Source organism: Neoarius graeffei, chromosome 24 (genome assembly GCF_027579695.1).
Source record: "Neoarius graeffei isolate fNeoGra1 chromosome 24, fNeoGra1.pri, whole genome shotgun sequence".
NCBI classification, from domain to species: domain Eukaryota; kingdom Metazoa; phylum Chordata; class Actinopteri; order Siluriformes; family Ariidae; genus Neoarius; species Neoarius graeffei.
Window position 1 is genome coordinate 3,152,190 of NC_083592.1, and position 19,238 is coordinate 3,171,427.

Below are 19,238 nucleotides of genomic sequence, written 5' to 3' on the forward strand. Positions count from 1 at the left end.
TTATTTTAAATTTAAGGGAAATTATTTCACCAAACACCACTAAATAAAAACTCTCAAAAACAGTTTAAGCAAACCCTTGAAAAACACTTGGAAAAAAAATGAGTGTATGTGGTCCAGACTCCAAACTTGTGGTCATTATCTCCAAACTTCTTAATATCTAGAACCTGTTTATTAATTAATACGCATTTTGAAAAATTATTTATTTCAAGGTCTCCCCCACTGCTTTCTGTCGCTCTGACTACGTCACAGTTGCGCTGATTGGTCAGAGCGTTGGCCTATACGCACAGAGACAGTTTGAAAGACAGCGGTTTGTTCCTCCCACCCCCTTCGGAAATGTCTATGGATCGAGGCCAGACTAAATATTCACATTTAGTCTGGCTTGCCAGGCTATATATCTTCCATATATATCATGGAATTTTCATTTTAAGGCAACAGTCTATTCAGTCTAATTCTGACAGTTCTGCATTTAAAATGTTCATATACCAAATAATTGTATCACCTAAACTTGCTAGGTAGCTGATCACATGCATAGTAAAGTAGAAGTGCCAGCCAAAAACAGACTTCAAATTCAGTTGCTTGCGCTTGAAAATTTTACCAGGGGGCCCTAAATTGTAATCTTTCATAGGGCCCAAAATTTCTAGCAGCGCCCCTGGGGACCAGACCCACATTTTTTTGGGATTGTCCAAAAGTGCAAAACATTTTGGGGAAGATATTAAAAATGAGAAGTCATTTTAAACTTTGATTTACCTTTAGATCTCATTATCTCTAGCCACTTTATCCTTCTACAGGGTCACAGGCAAGCTGGAGCCTATCCCAGCTGACTATGGGCAAAAGGTGGGGTACACCCTGGACAAGTCGCCAGGTCATCACAGGGCTGACACATAGACACAGACAACCATTCACACTCACTTTAGAGTCACCAGTTAACCTAACCTGCATGTCTTTGGGGGAAACCAGAGCACCTGGAGGAAACCAACGCGGACACGGGGAGAACATGCAAACTCCACACAGAAAGGCCCTCGCCGGCCACGGGGCTCGAACCCGGACCTTCTTGCTGTGAGGCGACAGCGCTAACCACTACACCACCGTGCCGCCCTATCTTTAGATCCTCAGTATTATGTTTTAGGATACTCTATGGAAATCACTTGTATATTTTTAAGGGTATTTATTATTAATTGCAAGGAAAATGAGAACTATCTCTTGGTTGCAAACTCGACCTCCCAAGGTGGAACAAGGGACTAAGACTGAAACAGGTATATACGATGGAAGAGATGACTGCACAATTGCAAATGAAAAAAGATATTTTTCTGCAGAGATGGGCACCTGTAGCTCGATATCTGACTGAAATGTAGAATACTCTGAAGATGGTATCTATCCCCTTGTTACAATGTCCACCTTGAAAGAAATAATATGGACACTACAACAAATACCAAAGACACGCTTTAGGGGGAAAAAGCTTTTGTTTTACTTCAAAGATGGTTCCACATTAACAAGAAGCAAAAACCCCTAAAGAAAAAGGACCAGGTGACTAACAACAGAGCATACAGGAAAAAGTAAAAGAAAACCTCAATTTATCTGACTAGATTTTAGCGTATACCCTCGCTCAGGGGCGTGTTTAGCCTATTTTTGGGGGTGCTCAAGCACCCCCAAAAACGAGCTCAGCACCCCCTAGCTCAGCACCCTCAAAAACACTGCTTTTGGACGTAATTTTCAGAAATAAGTGCCCTTGCGCACTGCGCAATGAATGTGTGCGCGGGCGTGTGTGTGTTCTTGAATTCACCTGTTACGTGATAGTTCTATGAGCAGTAAAATCCCTCTCCTCCTTGCGTCCCCTCTGATTGGGTTGCCTGTCCGCGCGAGTGCTTGCTACGACATGGTGTTTTTTTTAAACTGGATTCCACGCCGATGAGGAACTCGAAGTAGCACCTGAGTATTACTGGCATAGCGAGATGGGAAGGTACGGACTGGAGTTACAATTGTTAAACACAACACAATAATATGCATAATCACGGGCGCAGATAGAGGGGGGGGATTCGTCCCACCCAGATTTAAATTCACCTCGTTCGGTCCCCCCCACTTATAGGGAGGAAAAAACGTCTATGCTGTCTTTCTTTGCATAAGGCAAACCTCACGGAAAAATCAACAGACTAATTACCATTCGGTTTATTGAGGTGCACACTGGTTTACACTTTACACACACACGCGTAGCCCAGCCTCTCGCTATGTTTAACAGTTGGAACTTAGCGGTTTTAAAACTAGTTTTGCAATTGCTGTGCGTGCCGTGATGATAATGTGTAAACTTTGGATTTCCATAGGCTATGTTAAAATGTTATCATTGTCCTGGCCTGCAGGTAGTTCCTGGTGATGGCAGTGAGGGAGGTGAAATAACATGTATACACACTACCGTTCAAAAGTTTGGGGTCACCCAGACAATTTTGTGTTTTCCATGAAAAGTCACACTTTTATTTACCACCATAAGTTGTAAAATGAATAGAAAATATAGTCAAGACATTTTTCTGGCCATTTTGAGCATTTGATCGACCCCACAAATGTGATGCTCCAGAAACTCAATCTGCTCAAAGGAAGGTCAGTTTTATAGCTTCTCTAAAGAGCTCAACTGTTTTCAGCTGTGCTAACATGATTGTACAAGGGTTTTCTAATCATCCATTAGCCTTCTGAGGCAATGAGCAAACACATTGTACCATTAGAACACTGGAGTGAGAGTTGCAGGAAATGGGCCTCTATACACCTATGGAGATATTGCACCAAAAACCAGACATTTGCAGCTAGAATAGTCATTTACCACATTAGCAATGTATAGAGTGGATTTCTGATTAGTTTAAAGTGATCTTCATTGAAAAGAACAGTGCTTTTCTTTCAAAAATAAGGACATTTCAAAGTGACCCCAAACTTTTGAACGGTAGAGTGTGTGTGTATATATATATATATATATATATATATATATATATATATATATACACACACACACACACACACACATATATATATATATATATATATATATATATATATATATATATATACAACCCCGATTCCAAAAAAGTTGGGACAAAGTACAAATTGTAAATAAAAACGGAATGCAATGATGTGGAAGTTTCAAAATTCCATATTTTATTCAGAATAGAACATCGATGACATATCAAATGTTTAAACTGAGAAAATGTATCATTTAAAGAGAAAAACTAGGTGATTTTAAATTTCATGACAACAACACATCTCAAAAAAGTTGGGACAAGGCCATGTTTCCCACTGTGAGACATCCCTTTTCTCTTTACAACAGTCTGTAAATGTCTGGGGACTGAGGAGACAAGCTGCTCAAGTTTAGGGATAGGAATGTTAACCCATTCTTGTCTAATGTAGGATTCTAGTTGCTCAACTGTCTTAGGTCTTTTTTGTCGTATCTTCTGTTTTATGATGCACCAAATGTTTTCTATGGGTGAAAGATCTGGACTGCAGGCTGGCCAGTTCAGTACCCGGACCCTTCTTCTATGCAGCCATGATGCTGTAATTGATGCAGTATGTGGTTTGGCATTGTCATGTTGGAAAATGCAAGGTCTTCCCTGAAAGAGATGTCGTCTGGATGGGAGCATATGTTGCTCTAGAACCTGGATATACCTTTCAGCATTGATGGCGTCTTTCCAGATGTGTAAGCTGCCCATGCCACACGCACTAATGCAACCCCATACCATCAGAGATGTAGGCTTCTGAACTGAGCGCTGATAACAACTTGGGTTGTCCTTCTCCTCTTTAGTCCGAATGACACGGCATCCCTGATTTCCATAAAGAACTTCAAATTTTGATTCGTCTGACCACAGAACAGTTTTCCACTTTGCCACAGTCCATTTTAAATGAGCCTTGGCCCAGAGAAGACGTCTGCGTTTCTGGATCATGTTTAGATACGGCTTCTTCTTTGAACTATAGAGTTTTAGCTGGCAACGGCGGATGGCACGGTGAATTGTGTTCACAGATAATGTTCTCTCAAAATATTCATGAGCCCATTTTGTGATTTCCAATACAGAAGCATGCCTGTATGTGATGCAGTGCCGTCTAAGGGCCCGAAGATCACGGGCACCCAGTATGGTTTTCCGGCCTTGACCCTTACGCACAGAGATTCTTCCAGATTCTCTGAATCTTTTGATGATATTATGCACTGTAGATGATGATATGTTCAAACTCTTTGCAATTTTACACTGTCGAACTCCTTTCTGATATTGCTCCACTATTTGTCGGCGCAGAATTAGGGGGATTGGTGATCCTCTTCCCATCTTTACTTCTGAGAGCCGCTGACACTCCAAGATGCTCTTTTTATACCCAGTCATGTTAATGACCTATTGCCAATTGACCTAATGAGTTGCAATTTGGTCCTCCAGCTGTTCCTTTTTTGTACCTTTAACTTTTCCAGCCTCTTATTGCCCTGTCCCAACTTTTTTGAGATGTGTTGCTGTCATGAAATTTCAAATGAGCCAATATTTGGCATGAAATTTCAAAATGTCTCACTTTCGACATTTGATATGTTGTCTATGTTCTATTGTGAATACAATATCAGTTTTTGAGATTTGTAAATTATTGCATTCCGCTTTTATTTACAATTTGTCCTTTGTCCCAACTTTTTTGGAATCGGGGTTGTATATATAATTTGCTGACAGCTCAGTCCCCCCCAGTTCAAAAATCCTATCTGCGCCCCTGGCATAATGCAATATTGATGTTCCCTGGTCTATGAACAGAATGATAAAAACGACATTTATCATCCATATCGAGATACTTTTGTGCAGAGCTGTACAAGTGCTACGGTGCTAGACCACCGTGTGTTAGTCAATTTTATTTAATGTAACATAGCGTTTATGTTTGCTTATCGTTCACAAATACAAACCCTGGTCATTGTCTGGGGGACAGTGAGTGTGGTTTGGATATAGCCTACATTTTCAAAGCTTGCCAAGCCTAGTTGTGAGGCCACACAGCCAACTCGATTAATTAAAAAGTTAGCTGGCTAGTGAATGTTCATTCACGTAGTCTGGAATCATGACCACGTAAATTTAAGGTTTACAGTACAATCCCGGTCAGATTGTATCTCATTCTCAGGTAATAATTGTATAACAAATACCTTGGTCAATATGCCATGGTTCATTACAGATCCCATGGATTGTTAACTGGAATACTGGGACCATCTGACCCATTATCTGTTTTTGATTCATAGATGGACATACGTTCTTTTTTTAAGAGCAAGGGCCTACTACAGTCAACTTCAGGTGAGAGAAATGGGTGAAATAGTTTGGGCAGTTTTCCTTATGCCTCGGTCACAACCGGCCGTACGTGCTCCTACGGCCGGTCTACATGCAAAAAACGCAAAGAAACGCACGGAGGGCGCGCGTGTGACGTGCTGATTTTCGAGCCGTAGACTGGCCGCAGACCGGCCGCAGAGGTTCTTTGTCATGTCAAACAAACTCTACGGGCGCTTACGTTTTTTTCAGGTTGCAAGACAAACTTATGGCCTCGTGTGCCTTCCGTACGGCCGACGTGAGCCTTTCGTACGATTCGCTGGTGTCAGGTTTGGGCAAAATGTCAATTTTTTTCGTACGTCGCACTTGCGGACTCCGTATGTGTGTCATGCGCCCCACATACATAATTAGTGCAGCCAATGCACGTTCAGATATTTCGTATGTCATCCATGCGTGTCAAGTAAGTCGGCCATGCATTGGCCGTACGGCAAGAGGGCATCAATTGCACGAAAACTCGGGTATATAAAGCTGCAGGTGTGCCTACGGCCATTTGTACACGTAGGCTTTGATTGAGAGAAAACCCAGTTTCATTTAATTTCATTGCACCGCTTCAATTCAGTATGCCGAAGGCAAAAGGGAACAGCAGCATAGAAAAGGTGTCGGAGACGGAGGAGAGAGAGACGGCGGCAGAGAGGGAGGAGAGAGAGATGGTGGCAGAGAGGGAGGAGAGAGAGAGGACAAGGAGCAGTGAGGAGGAGGATGAAGACCACGACAGTGGCCAGTAGGCCAGGAGTTTGAGACGAAGTCTTTGCGGAGGGATTGCCATTTTCACAGTGAGAAACCAAAGTATGCTGAAATATGCATACCAGGGATGGAAAAGTGGAGCATCTGTCACTTTGTGTTAGGTATGTTTCTGGGGCTGTGGTGAAAGAAAGATTCCTAGCCCTTACAGAATTGGTGAAATTTGATGCTGCATCAATAAACAACACCATTGAGCAACAGTTGACTCTACTTGGCATTGATAGCCTGACATGTGTGGCCCAAACCTACGACGGGGCAGCAGTCATGAGTGGAGCAGTGGGGGGTGTCCAGGCCCTTTTTCGAAAGAAACACCCTGAGGCCATGTATGTACACTGTTATGCTCACGAATTAAACCTAGTCTTATGTCACACGTGCCGAGCCATTTCTGAGGCCACTGACTTTTTTGAAATGCTGGAAAGCGTCCACTCTTTTTTCAGTCTCTCACTTGTGAACCACCACAAGTTTGCAGAAACACAGAAAAAGCTAGGGTTACAGACGAGTGAACTGGTCATGTTGTCACACACACGTTGGGCATGCCAACTGCGTTCAGTCAGTGCTGTGCTTGACAACTTCCCCGCCATCATTGATTGTCTCCAGGCCATTAACACACCCTTGGCAGTGGGACTGAGAGTAAAACTCTCTAAATTCTCGTCTGTATACTTGCTCATTGTGTTCCACACGCTACTGTCGCTAACTGCAGGTTTGCATATATATCTACAGAAGGAGACCATTGACCTCGCACAAGCTCTGCAGTACAAAAATGCAGTAACTGATTCTCTCAAAGAGAAGAGAAGTGATGCTACTGCTGCAGAACTTCATTCCAGAGCTGTGGCTATTTGTGAGGCCAACAAAATCTCCATTTCTGACCCATCGTCTAAACAGAGACGCAAAACGAAGCGAATGGAGGATTATGTTGTTGAGTCTGCTTGTGGGGCAGGTAGTGAGGCTAGTTGTTCTTCCAAGTCAGATGACCTTAAACAGAAATTGCTATATCCTTGCTTGGATAGAATGGTTGCAGAACTGGAAAAACGGTTTTCTGATGTAAGTGAGGAACTAGTCTGTGGAATACAAGCATGCTCTCCAAAATCAGAACAATTCTTGTCTGAGCCTCTATTGTCAGCACTTGCATGCCAATATCACATTGACCTTAAGTCAGAGGAGGTGTTGGTAGCTAAGAACTTTTTTAGGCGCAAGAGAGAGGCTGGTGATGTTGAAGACATGCTGACTGTCTACAACCTACTGGATGCCGACATGTTCCCTTCTCTGAAAGCTACTGTTCAGGCTGCTCTAACTATTCCTGTTAGCAGCTGTAGCTGTGAGAGGTCATTTAGTGCATTGCGCCGCCTACATACCTGGCTCAGGAGGACAATGGGGCAAAATAGACTCCATCATTTGGCTGTGATGTCAGTTGAAAAAGAGCTGCTTGACAGCATCAGTCATGACGATGTTATTGACAGATTTGCCAGCCTTAAAGTTAGGCGACACAGTTTAGTTCTTCCAAAATAGGGTATTCCCCTAGTTGTGTTTTTGTGTGATGTGTGATGTAAATATGATGTGCGACATATCTTCATTTCCCCCCTTTTTGTTTAAACTACTTTTGACATTTAGATCTCACCCATAAGGTCAGGCATCACAATTCACTTTTTTCCTACAAAATGTTCAATTTGTGGCATACTATTAAAGACATTTCTCTGAAATAAAATGTGTTTTGGTCATATTATCAAATAATGAGGAAATGCAATGGGGAATTTTCCCTACCTGCGTCAGAGGAATTATTGCATTTGAGTTTTTCTATCAGTAGGTTGACTTACAGTGAGCCAACCACCAGCTACTAAGGACAAAGACCCTAGTGGCCTTATGGGTCTCACCACACCACTAAAACACTCAAAAACAAACACAGTGTTTTCTCTACATTGACATGGATTGTGAGTGCATTATTACTATTCACTTTCTGAGAATGTTGACAACCTAGGTGCATATAGGCCTCTTCCTACTTCCTACCTATATCCACCTTTACCTGTGTCCACTACTGCCCTCATGTGTCTAAATAACATCATAATAATTAGCAAATTAATCAAAACAGACACTGAAACGTACATGCACGAAGCAAACAATTAAACAAATGACTATCAAAAGAACACTACCAAAATATAACAAATATAACAAAAAATATAAACTAATGTAAACTAATGTAAAATCATAATACACACTATTATTACACAATACACAATAACACATTAATTTACAATTACCACTGTTCAAAATGAATAGCTCCAACATTACAAATGCAGTAGTAGGTCTTGTTTAGTTAAAAATATAACGTAAATATTTGTGTCAGTGGTTGTAAATGTGTAGATATCATAGTTTATTGGGTCAGCTTCTGTTAAAACATTGCATAAGTCTAGTCTTGTCTAGTCTAGTCTTCTTGTCTAGTATAGTCTAAATGCAGAATAAACGTGGAAACACTGTCGTTCAAGCCAGGTGCCTCTGTCAGCTCTGGGGGCTAAGCACCCCCAAAGATCAGATGCTAGAATCGCCCCTGCCCTCGCTCGCGAGTCATCACCGCACAGACGCCGTGATGCAAAGAAAAATGTGGTCTTCCGGTCCACTACCTTACCTGCTCTCACTAACTGATCTAATAACGTGAGGAAAGTAGTCACCTGGGACGGAACGAAGAATACAAAGTAACAAGACTAACAAAAATAGAACTAACAACACTAAAGCAATAATTAACACAATAAACAATATTAGAAAAGGTGCGAAACGTGTGTGCCGGCGTCTGCCCAAACGAACGACCAGAGAGAGAGACCCCCCGCCATCTTGACAAGGGCGGCCTTAAATAGGGGCTTGGCTGCAGCAGACCAATAGGAAAGCCGATCATGAAAAGTCAGGATAGGCCACCTGGAAACAATAAGAGCGCAGCACAAGCCAATGGCAAAAGCATTACAAGGCATTAACAAACATAACAAATCCACGTAACACCCCCACCCATAAAGAAATAAACTGGGGAGATAAATCAAACCCCCATAACATCAATAACAAATAAACAAGACATATAATCAAATACAGAGAATAAATGAAAAGAAAACCATACCAATATCCAGCCCAACTTTACCACAGTTAAACTGGAAAAAAACAAAACAAAAAATACAATTCCACAGTTTATTTGCATTAAAACAAGTGTAAAAAAAAAACAGTCAAAGAGTGTACAAAGCGCAAATACTAAACACTTATGCACGAGACGGTGCATCTGCCACAACATTATCGCGCCCACGAATATGTCTAATGGTGATGTTAAACCCTTGGAGCGCGAGGCACCAGCGCATTACCCGTTGGTTATGATTGCGCATTCGGTCCAGAAATGTTAGCGGGTTATGGTCAGTGTAAACCACGACTGGTTGTACTGCACCGCCAACATAGACCTCAAAATGCTGAAGAGCTAACACGAGCGCAAGCGCCTCCTTCTCAATAGTGGAATACGCGCGTTGGTGGCAGTTAAACTTGCGCGAAAAAAAACAAACTGGATGTTCCACACCATCCTCACCGCATTGCATCAAAACTGCCCCAGCCCCCAAATCACTCGCATCAACAGCCAAGGAAAACGGCACAGAAAAATCAGGGGCAGCAAGTACAGGAGCAGTGGTTAATAGTGCTTTTATTGAATCAAAAGCCATTTGGCTTTTTCCTGACCAAACAAATTCCCTTTTTGGACTAAGAAGGTCGGTGAGGGGAGCAGCTACAACAGAAAAATTCCTACAGAAGGATCTGTAATAACCAACCATGCCCAGAAAACGTCTCAGTTCACAACGAGAAGAAGGGACAGGATATTGCATGATGGCCTCAACTTTGACACTCACTGGGCGCACTTGACCACCACCGACTACTTTGCCCAAATAAACCACAGTGGCACGGCCGAACTCACACTTAGCAAGATTGATGGTTAAATTGGCATCAGACAAACGGTTCAAAACAGCGGTCAAATGGGCTACATGTTCACGCCATGTGGCACTATACACTAACAAATCGTCAAGATATGCTTCACAGTTAGAGATGCCAAACAAGACGTGGTTAACGAGCCTTTGGAAGGAGGCTGGCGCATTCCGAAGTCCGAAAGGCAACACGGTGTACTGAAGGAAACTGTCAGGAGTAACAAATGCCGAAATTTCCTTTGCCCTTTCGGATAATGGAATTTGCCAGTACCCCTTCAGAAGGTCGATTTTTGTGACAAATGCAGCTGACCCAATTCTGTCCACACAATCATCCATGCGCGGCAAAGGATAACTGTCGGGTTTAGTAACCGCATTAACTTTCCTGAAGTCCGTGCAAAATCGGTACGTGCCATCGGGTTTGGGAACCAAAATGCAGGGTGAACTCCACGAACTAAAACTTTGTTCGGCTATGTCATTTTCCACCATAAATTTTACTTTGTCTTGAAGCTGCCTGCGCTTAAATGGGTTTGCACGGTAGGCATGCTGCTTGATCGGCTTACTATCCCCAACGTCAATGTCGTGAGTAATTAGATGTGTGCGGCTAGGAACATCCGAAAACAAATTCTGATAAGAAAGCAAAACAGAAATTAAATCATCTCGTTCAGAGAGAGAAAGGTGGGGAAAATGGCCACTAAGGTCAGTAAGAATTTCAGAATTCTTTAAACGACCCACAATCAACTCCGCCGAAGGAGAGCGAACTTCCTCCCCCTCACACAGAGAGGCAGGAGGAGACCCACTCAGAGGTGCCGAAACACCTAATTTACAAGTCAAGGGTAGCGCATCAACAGGTTCAAAACTGGAGGTAATGGACAGCGCCACTTTGGTAGTCACGCTGTCACACGCCTCGGTGCTATCAGAACTCTGTCGTTCGCAATACCGTTTCAACATGTTAACGTGACACAGACGAGATTTTCGCCGCCTGTCAGGAGTAGCAATAACATAGTTAACATCATTAACACGCCTCTCAATACTGTACGGACCAGAATAACGAGGTTGAAGAGCAGAATGGAGAAGTGGAAGGAGAAGCATCACTTTGTCACCAGGTTGAAACTCACGCACAACAGCTTTCTGATCATAACGCTGCTTCATGCGTTTTTGAGTAACCCCCAGATTTTCTTTTGCCAACTCACAGGCATGGTGTAACCTGTGGCGGATTTTAGAAACATATTCAGGCAAACTGCTAACGGTAGGTTTCTCCTCTAACCACGAGTCTTTTAGGAACTTCAAAGGCCCACGGACATTATGTCCGAATACCAGCTCAGATGGACTGAAACCTAAAGACTCTTGCACCACCTCACGCACTGCAAATAGAACAAACGAAACCCCCTCATCCCAATCACGTGCGAACTCTAGGCAGAATGCCCTCAACATAGATTTTAACGTTTGATGGAAACGTTCAAGTGACCCTTGAGTCTGAGGGTGATACGCACTGGATGTAATGTGCTGAATGCCGAGTTGTGTCATGGCCTGTCTAAACATGCGTGACGTAAAATTGGAACCCTGGTCGGTCTGTACGATCTTAGGTAGACCAAAAAGGGAGAAAAACATCACTAGCGCTTTAATGATGGTAGACGCAGATATTTTCCCCAATGGTATGGCCTCAGGAAAACGAGTTAGGGTGCACATGATTGTCAGGAGATAAACTTTGCCGGTCTTTGTTCAAGGCAACTCTCCCACACAATCCACCACGACATGTTCAAATGGCTCAGACATGACAGGAATAGGCTGTAACGGAGCAGGTGGTATCATTTGATTAGGCTTACCCGTGACTTGACAGACGTGACATGTTCTACAAAAAGCTGCCACATCACGCTTAAGACCAGGCCAAAAAAAATGGCGCAAAATTCTATCAGCAGTCTTGTTAATGCCTAAATGGCCTGAAAAATAGTTATCATGGGCTAAACGTAACACTTCGTTACGAAATGGTGTAGGCACAACTATCTGCATCAAAACACGCCAGTCATCTTTAGCTGAAGCCATTAGTGGTCTCCATTTACGCATCAAAACTCCATCTCGCAAAAAATAGCCCTGGGGCATAAACTCAATGTCTTTCTCGGACACGGCTCCAAAAAATAAAGGCGAGAGGGAGTGATCATTCTTCTGATGAAGAATAAGTTGTTCACGGCTCAGAGAGAAATGCGAAAGACTAGGAAGCATCGAAAGTGGAGGCGTCTTTTTCAATTCATCCCTACCACCAGACAAAGGACGAGCAATAAATGTATCAGAGAGCTCAATTATTTCGTCCCTACCTGCTTTCACAGAGGTCTCGGCCTTTTTAGCCAAAGCACGCGTAACAACATTGGCATGGAAAACCTCAGGGTAATCCATGCATAACTGGTCAGGACTTTCAGCTTCAACAAAGTTTGTTACGACAGGTCTAGGAAAAACAATTCCTCCCATAATGTCATTACCAAGCAAAACATGCACATTAACAGGGAGAGAAGGGCGCACACCCATTTTAAACTCACCGGAAATTAAATTAGAAACGAGCAAAACCCTATGAAGGGGAACAAAAGAAAAACCCATTTCAAAACCTTGTACAAGGACATTTTCACCAGTGTAAGATCTGTTATCAAAATTCAAAACGCTCTCCAAAACAAAACTCTGAGAGGCAGCGGTATCTCGTAAAACTTTCACAGGTACGTGCAGCCCCTGCGCACCCGGCAAAGAGACAACCGCCTCCGTAATAAACGGAGCGAAAACCTGACTACTACACTCGTCTTTCCGAGACGTCGGAGGAAGCGAAGAGATGCAATTAACCCCAGCTTTAGAAGTTGGAGGATTATTGACGCGCTTCAATTTAAAGCAGTTAGCAGCTATGTGCCCTGGCTTTTTACAATATCCGCAAAAGTGATTTCTCACACGAGTCACTCTACGACCATCAGTACTACCAGCAACAGGTTGAACAGTATCGGCTACGGCATCTTTTAGTTTGTTTTTAGTGGACACGTACGGTGGATTAGCAGAAAAGGCGCTCGCATCTTTATGGGCCAACGTATACTCATCTGCTTTAACAGCAGCATCGGCGGGCTTCAAAACTTTCTGTTCACTCAAGTGAGTTGCGACACACTTAGGTAGACAGTTTTTGAAATCCTCGATAAGAATTAAGTCACGGAGACCTTCAAAAGTTTTAACATCCTGCGAGCTAAGCCAACGATCAAACAGAATTTATTTTTCTCTAAGGAACTCAACATAAGAAAGCGCATCTAGTTTTTGATAAGAGCGAAATTTGTGTCGATATGCCTCAGGCACAAGTGAATATACACGCAACACTGCTGATTTCACCTTATCATAATCAGCAGCATCTTCAAGCGAAAGCGCAGAATACGCCTGTTGAGCCTTTCCTTTAAAGATACTCTGCAAAGTAATAGGCCATACCGTACGCGGCCACTTCATCACCGTCGCCACTCGTTCAAAGTGTGCAAAAAACTTGTCCACCTCTTCTTCATTGAAGGGGGGAACAAGTCTGATGTTTCGAGTAACATCAAAGTGGTCAGAAGGAACATTCATACCCGATTCGAGAGCTCTCATTTCTAGCTCTTTTACACGGAGGGACTGATTAAATTCTATTTCCTTCATTTTAAGTTCATGCTCTCTCTTCTCCCATTCTTGAACAAGGCGGTCTGCTTCGAGCTGGGACCTCTCACGTTCCCACTCTAACTCCTTCTCTCTTAACTCCAAACAACGGAGCTCAAGTTCAGCTTTAGACGGAGTAGTGGACAAAGCAGGTTTTACAGGGGATTCAGAAAAAGGAGGCTTAGCGGCCCCTGAATCATCCTCCAAAACTCCACAAGCGAGCAACGACTCACTCACCAATTGAAGCAAATCTGCTTTCAACGAACAACCACTGACATCAATTTTATAATGCCCCGCAACCAAAATAAGCTGGTCGCGTGTGGCGCCAAATAAGGCGTCTAAATTTGGAGAGACAACAAAATCCTCCAAACTAAACATCACGACGAAAAAGAGAAAAGGAGGCAACAGAAAAAAAAATTCGTCTAAGCGCACAAGCGACAAAAAAATAAAATAAAATAACGCCAGAGCAGACCTCGGCACACACACAAAAAAAAAACGCACCAAACGAATATTGCTAAATTAATTATAAATAAGATTTTAACTATTCAACCCCCCCCCCAAAAAAAAAAAACCTAGTGGAACACTCCCGGACGAGCCCCCATTTTGTTACAATGTCCACCTTGAAAGAAATAATATGGACACTACAACAAATACCAAAGACACGCTTTAGGGGGAAAAAGCTTTTGTTTTACTTCAAAGATGGTTCCACATTAACAAGAAGCAAAAACCCCTAAAGAAAAAGGACCAGGTGACTAACAACAGAGCATACAGGAAAAAGTAAAAGAAAACCTCAATTTATCTGACTAGATTTTAGAGTATACCCTCGCTAGCGAGTCATCACCGCACAGACGCCGTGATGCAAAGAAAAATGTGGTCTTCCGGTCCACTACCTTACCTGCTCTCACTAACTGATCTAATAACGTGAGGAAAGTAGTCACCTGGGACGGAACGAAGAATACAAAGTAACAAGACTAACAAAAATAGAACTAACAACACTAAAGCAATAATTAACACAATAAACAATATTAGAAAAGGTGCGAAACGTGTGTGCCGGCGTCTGCCCAAACGAATGACCAGAGAGAGAGACCCCCCGCCGTCTTGACAAGGGCGGCCTTAAATAGGGGCTTGGCTGAAGCAGACCAATAGGAAAGCCGATCATGAAAAGTCAGGATAGGCCACCTGGAAACAATAAGAGCGCAGCACAAGCCAATGGCAAAAGCATTACAAGGCATTAACAAACATAACAAATCCACGTAACACCCCTTGTAGCTATTTAATTTTACCTCTTTGTTTGTGCTTGTGGATTCTTTCTTTCTTTCTCAAGAACTGGGGCTGGTTGGCCACTTAAAAATGTGAGAAGAGCTTTTGTTGTCAAGGAATGTTCAACATTGTATGTGATCGATGTTTTACCATGATATTAAATAAAATTAGTTTAAAAAGTGTGATGGGTAATTTATTTTTTTTCTAAACATCACATCTCAAATTTCCCGTTGCGGTAGAATGACTAAAATATATGGGATCATCAAAACCTTTTGAAAAAAAATCAGAGACGTTTCTGTTTATACAATCCTGATACTCCTCTAGTATTTTAACAAAAGCACATTTATCTGACTAAAACAAAATAAATAAAATTAAATAAATAATAGGCCGTAAGGTGAACCCCGAAAAGTCTTTTAGAAACAAGATTCCGCTCCGACGTCTCCGAACTACATAATATCCAATTCTTAAAAATGGACGTATTATGAAATGATGTCATCAAAAAGTTCTCACCTTGTAATGCTGTCAATTTTTCGCACGAAGGCTTGAAAAAGCGAACTAATGTCATCGGCGCGGAATGATATTTTGGCACCGCGGAATAAGATTTTGCTACAGAACAGGTTCCACGGTTGCTGACGTATCCCCATTTCGTAAACAAGAGACCAACATGGCAGCCGCCACAGCCTCGTCTAGCAGCAGTGGAGGAGAGGAAAGTTTGGAAATAACGGCAAAAAGGAGAAAACTTCTTGCACGTAAGCAGTGCTATATGCATATAGCTTCTGTGAAGCACGGAGTGACCCAGGAATTTACCTTCAAACGGTGGAATACATACCGGGACAGTATCCGACAGTGGCTGCAGTTGAGCGGTGAGAACAGGAGAGTAGCCGAAAACTACAAACACTGTAGATTTAGAGTTTGACAAGATACCTGAGGATGCTGCCTTCCATCCTGCATGTTACCGCAGGTTTAGGGACAAACTTGCTATTGAACGAGCAGGAAAGCATATGGTGCGCGAGAAAGAAGGGGAAGATGAAACTCAAGATGCCGCAAGACCCCCCGAAGCTGCCCCCCCGAAGCTGCCCCCCCTCCGAAGCTGCCCTCCCCCCTCCGAAGCTGCCTCCCCCTCCGAAGCTGCCCCCCGAAGTTGCCCCCCCGAAGCTGCCCCCCTCCGACGCTGCCCCCCCTTCTCCGAAGCTGCCCCCCCCTTCCGAAGCTGCCCCCCTTCGAAGCTGCCCCCCCGAAGCTGCCCCCCCTTCTCCGAAGCTGCCCCCCCTCCGAAGCTGCCCTCCCCGAAGCTGCCCCCCCGAAGCTGCCCCCCTTCTCCGAAGCTGCCCCCCCCTTCCGAAGCTGCCCCCCCCCCGAAGCTCCCCCCCCCCGAAGCTGGCCCCCTCCGAAGCTGCCCCCCCTTCTCCGAAGCTGCCCCCCCTTCGAAGCTGCCCCCCCGAAGCTGCCCCCCCTCCGAAGCTGCCCCCCCGAAGCTGCCCCCCCTTCCGAAGCTGCCCCCCCCTTCCGAAGCTGCCCCCCCCGAAGCTGCCCCCCCCTCCGAAGCTCCTCCTCCCCCCCCCCCCCCCGAAGCTGGCCCCTCAACATCGGGCAGCACTAAGAGTCTTAGATCCAGGTCAGCACTGCCTATGTCCAGCTCAGGTCCCGTCCTTCCTGCCCTGTGCATTATATGTAAAAAAAAAAACCCTCAAATTCGTCTTAAAGGGAGGCAAACGACAAAGGGAAGCTCTTTCAAAAGCTGAGACCTTAACAGCAGGTAAGCAAACCCCCCCCCCCACCCCCCCCCACACACACACACAAAGGGTCACAATCGCTGATCAACCCCCCTGCCCCCACACACACAAAGGGTCACTATCACTGATGACTATCTACAGTGCTATCTCCCTCTGCAAGTGTGTTTGCATGCATGGATGTTATGTTTCAATGTTTGTATGCATGTAACATATGTGTGCCTTTATGTGAATATGCTACTGGCAAACTTAAATTCCGATGTGGTAATAAGCATGTGTTTCTGTCTGGCAAGGCAAGTTGCAGACTGCTGCTGAGACTAAAGATGACCACAGTATTCTGGTACACATTAAGGACAAAGACTGTGTGGCTCTGGAGGTGCAGTACCACAAGAGCTGCTACCAGCAGTACACCAGATTTCTGAATGAGCCTGCTAGACAAGAGAAGGACAAGTAAGCCATGTACTAACTTCTCATACATGACCATAGAATGCTACTTGCTACTGTTCAATGTGAAGACAATTAGTCACAGCACTGTGTGTGTGTCTTCCCCCCCTCTCTCTTTCTCTGTCACTGACACCTAGGTCATTGCCTGGATGCTGACCCCTGCCTTTTTGCACCGTGCCACAGGACTTTATATATATATATATATATATATATATATATATATATATATATATATATATATATATATATATATATATATATAATTTTTGTGTGTATATATAAATTTGCATTTGTAATGTGTATATATCACTGTTTTGTTGTTTACATTTTCTATTAAAGTTTGCAATTTGCCACATAGTTCTGTTGTATGATGACTCAGTCTTGCATCTTCTTTGTTGCCGCTGCTGCAAGTGCATAGTGCTGCCTAGTGCGTTTACCTACCTCTACTGTGCCGCTGCATAGGTAGTGAATACTTGAATCCCTGCCATTGTGCCTCTGAACTGAGCAATAGAACTGCAATATTATATATAGGTTGTATTATTATTATTATTATTATTATTGTGTATTATTATTCCTATGGACTCTTCTCCTTCCTGCACAATTTCTTAAATCTTGATCTGAAATCACACGCATTGCCTATATATTATATGCCATTTTATGGCTAATCCATGGTGTGTATAGCCCACAATGACGAGTCAATACTCTATTCCATTACTGCCTGTGTAACATTGTAGGTCTGTTTTTCAAGCAAATTGTTTTATGGTTGATCAGTACTTTATAGTTAATAACCTAAGAGAATGAATACATGAATGGTCCTAGTCATAGACCATTACACCATATTTTGTACTATAATAATGGTGATAATAAAAATTATTTTTATTCTAATAATAATATAAACACTTCAATATACCACATATATGCAATATTGTCTTAGTGATGTATTTAAAGCACTATTTAGGACTTAGAAGACATTTCACCCACTTTGGAGGGTGTTTTGGAGACTTTTTCTACTAATGTGACTGTAATTACGCAAGCTGTCAGCTGATCTGTGGTCAAAAATCGGCAACGCGATTGGTCCAGACCGGTCACGTGATGTCCCGACACGTCATTTTTAGAGGAAAATAGTTCACCACGCGATCGCTCGACCGGGTTCCGCTTCCAGGTGTCAGTCTGGGAGGGGTGTTGAACGCAGGGAGAGACGGACACACCCAAGGAACTTGCGTTTGTGAGGCGGCGAATTTAAATCTTTATTCAATACACGATAATATTGATATCTTATTAGAAACTGTATAGTGAATGTGAGTGGTCATGGCGGAGAAGTCTGGTGGGCAATTGGGAAGTTATAATTTGTGTAATGATATGTTTTGGGAAGAAATTAGCCGAGTGAGGAAGCTGTCAGACAGAGATAGCAGTGGTGAATCGGTGACCTCAGTGGTTAAGAAATCAAGAGTGACTAGAAGACAATCTAAGGAAGAAGTAGAGGCTAGAACATGGAAAGTAATTATTGCCTTCGAAGCAAAAGGTGGACCAGACTTGCACCCAATTCACATCACTAATGCCATTCAGAAAGAAATAGGGAAGATTCATCATGCTGCATTCTTGGGAAATGGTAGACTGTTAATCTATGCTAGCTCAGAAGAGCAACGTAATAACATTCTAAAGAAAAACACTCTTAATAAGATTAAGATATCCTCGCACATTCCAGGAACAACGTCTAGAGCAAGAGGGGTCATATATGGAATTCCTACGACTGTCTCTATTGAAGAGATAAAAGAGAATCTATCCAAATATGCAGTACTAGATGCTAAACGATTAACTAAAGGTAAGGAGAAAATAGACAGCACATCAATTCTGTTAAGTTTCAGTAAAGACCTGCCAGCTAGAGTCCAAATGGGCTTTATGTCTTATACAGTCCGCGAATACATCCCTCCTCCTTTAAGGTGTTTTAAATGCCAAAGATTTGGACATGTTGCAAGCCAATGCAGAGGGAAATTAAGATGTGCTAAATGTGGTGGGGACCATGAATATGATAAATGTGAGACTTTAGTGTTGAAGTGTTGTAACTGTGGAGGCCCACACAGTGCTGCATATGGTGGTTGTGAAAAACAGAAGGAGGCAAAGGAGGTACAGAAATGCAGAGTCACACGTAATATGTCTTATGCGAACGCCCTTAAGACGGTGCAATATGACAAAAAAGTATC

The 19,238-nt window shown here is 43.1% G+C and overlaps 1 protein-coding gene and 1 long non-coding RNA gene across 2 annotated transcripts in view; one reads left to right on the plus strand and one right to left on the minus strand.

The window, feature by feature from the left end:
* The window catches only part of LOC132872746 (BOLA class I histocompatibility antigen, alpha chain BL3-7-like), a 223,758-nt gene that overhangs the window by 91,679 nt on the left and 112,841 nt on the right, over positions 1-19,238 (minus strand). The gene's annotated exons all lie outside the window — the stretch shown is intronic.
* Positions 16,430-17,372, plus strand: LOC132872697 (uncharacterized). Its single transcript, XR_009651471.1, has 3 exons — positions 16,430-16,619; positions 16,887-17,043; positions 17,175-17,372. It is a non-coding gene; the product is annotated as an uncharacterized LOC132872697 (long non-coding RNA).